The sequence below is a fragment of the Panthera uncia genome, assembly GCF_023721935.1.
Source record: "Panthera uncia isolate 11264 chromosome B2 unlocalized genomic scaffold, Puncia_PCG_1.0 HiC_scaffold_24, whole genome shotgun sequence".
Lineage (NCBI taxonomy): Eukaryota > Metazoa > Chordata > Mammalia > Carnivora > Felidae > Panthera > Panthera uncia.
Genome location: NW_026057580.1, coordinates 103,466,072 through 103,468,729, shown reverse-complemented (window position 1 = coordinate 103,468,729; position 2,658 = coordinate 103,466,072). Strand labels below are relative to the sequence as shown.

The following is a 2,658-nucleotide window of genomic DNA, read 5'->3' as shown; positions in this document are numbered from 1 at the left end:
AGGGTTTGGCCCCTCTCTTCCTAAGAATCACAGAATACAAAAGCTGGGAAAAGCTGGAGGTAGGGAGGTCCCTCGGTTCTCCCTTGACAACTCTAGCCCTTTCCTGGGGGTTAAATTAAGCATTTGGCCCCAGCTATTGTAAACCTGTCTTCCCTGTGATGGAGTACCTGTGGCTTTATTCTTTGGGGAGCCCTGAAACAGTGTCTAAAGAACAGCTGGATATATATGAGATGGAGGGCAGCCTCAGACTCCGGGAGGAATGTCCATCAGGCCCAAGGTTTCTATATGGCAGGAATATGTGTGGTAGGATATAAACTCTTGCATTTGATAGAAAACTTATGATGCAATCTACGTGTCTGCTTGAGCTACCAGTTCCCAAGTCTTCTGTGTGCAAGGGTCACCCTTTCCTTTAACATCCAAGAAAAATAGCTCAAGCCCATCCTACAATCATTATGAATCCCAGTGTTCCATGTCTCCTGGTAGTCTCAGAGGGGTTGCATTCCTCTTGGTGTTCTCTCTCTCTCTCTCTCTTTCTCTCTCTCTCTCTCTCTCTCTGTGTGTGTCTCTCTTTCTTCTCTACTTTTTCCACTGAATCCTTCATCTTCAGGCAACATCACTTCACCCTACGCTCTCCTTCTTCTTCGTTCCCCAAAGCACCATCAACATAAGACTAGTATGTGTACAACAAAATTTAGTGAAGTTTGGGACAATGGAGGGAGAATTAGAGCACAGTTCACATGACATAAAATTGAGCATTAGACACTACAGTCCTGGATTTCCCGAACCACCTCTGCCAGAGAGAGTTTCTCATGGGTATTCCTTCCGTTTAGGGCTCCTCCTTGCTGACATTCACAGGGATCCTGTGGACTTCTCCTTTAAGTTCCTACCAATTGCTTCCTCTCTCTCAGGCTTTAAGAACCTAACCCAGAAATCTTGCTACTTGTAATGCAGAAAAAGTTTGTGTTTTTTCCTAAGCCTCTTACACACAGTCACGTATCATATTGCCTTCTGGATTAAAAATATTCTAACCTATTTTTTACCCAACCTAAAAATTAAGTATGTTCATTCCTACTTATATTCATCACTAGAAAAGTCTCCTCAAGAAAACCATCATGGAATCACTTGCAAGATGAGAAGCCTTCAGACAGCTTTGCTGTCCAAAAGATAAATGGCGCCCCTCCCCCAGAAAGGAGATATGTAACAATCTGTGTTGCTGTATTTGTTTTTACTAACTTTTAAAATTCCAACTGTGTTTTCTTAATACTAATAGAATCGTTAAAACTCCCAAGAAAGCAAATCACTGCATTTCTCTCATGGAGTACAAGCCTGAGGAAAATGAGGAAATCGGCAAAATGAGAGAGTGTGGACCAGATGATCTCCAAGATTTCTTCTAGCAAATACTCTTCTGCACCTTCTCTTCCCTACCGATTTGGATGCTGAAGTAGAAGACGGAGGTGCATGGGCAGGAAGTGAATCCAGCAGGTTTGAATGTACTGTATGTTGGAATTAATCTCAAAGAATCAACCGGAGAGTTTGCTAACTGAAAAAAATAAGTTGCCACGTCTCACTTGTGGAGATCCTAATTTAGGAAATCAGGCATGAGGTCCAGTGTATTTAAAAAAAAAACCTTTTTTTTTTTGTATTTTAAAATAAACTCCACAGGTAATTCTGATGAGCAACAAAGTTTAGGAACTACTGTATTTGTATGATAATTGACAGTAATCATGTAGGTGAAAACCAAAATGCAAGTTAAAACAATCAATTTAAATACCAAAGAGGAAAATAATATTAGTCTGTTTCAATGGATTTAGTAAATGTATAGAGTACAAGGCAGCACAAGCTGGCTTTTTCCAAAGGCTGTATCCAAAAACAAGAGTCTTTCCAAAGGGTGTATTCATTAAATATTCATCAAAATGCAAGTTTCAGCAAACCCAAAGGCAGAGCCACAGATTACCCAAATACATAACTTTGACTAGCAACCAGGGGTTAGCAAGTTCTCTTTAAGACTTTTGAATAACATATCGCTTCTCAGCCTTTTGGCTAAGATCAAGTGTAATACTTTTGAATAACCTAACATAGCTCTTTATCTGATGTCCCTAAATTAAGACATTTTAGAATAAAGGACATCTTTTCAAGCGATGTATTACTTCTGGATTAAAAATAATTCAACCAATACTTTCCCCATTCAAAAAAAAGGAATACATATTTTATTACTATTTATATCATTAGTAGAAAAACCTCTCAATAAAACTATAGAATTTGAAGCATGCATAAAGTATGATGTCACTTGTCTTTGCCTTTACATTAGACATAGCAATATTCATAATTTCTTTACATCTCAATTTTCCTGAAAATAATAGAAATTTCTTCATTGCTCACCAAACTCCACACCCGAAAAACAAATAACCCAGTGAAGAAATAGGCAGAAAACATGAATAGACACTTCTGTAAAGAAGACATCCGGATGGCCAACAGGCACATGAAAAGATGTTCGTCGCTCCTTATCAGGGAAATACAAATCAAAACCACACTCAGATATCACCTCACGCCAGTCAGAGTGGCCAAAATGAACAAATCAGGAGACTATAGATGCTGGAGAGGATGTGGAGAAACGGGAACCCTCTTGCACTGTTGGTGGGAATGCAAATTGGTGCAGCC

At 39.2% G+C, this 2,658-nt stretch overlaps 1 pseudogene; it reads left to right on the top strand.

The window, feature by feature from the left end:
• The first annotated feature begins 2,020 nt into the window (after positions 1-2,020).
• LOC125939242 (uncharacterized) lies at positions 2,021-2,169 on the top strand (annotated as a pseudogene).
• The last annotated feature ends 489 nt before the right edge of the window (positions 2,170-2,658 follow it).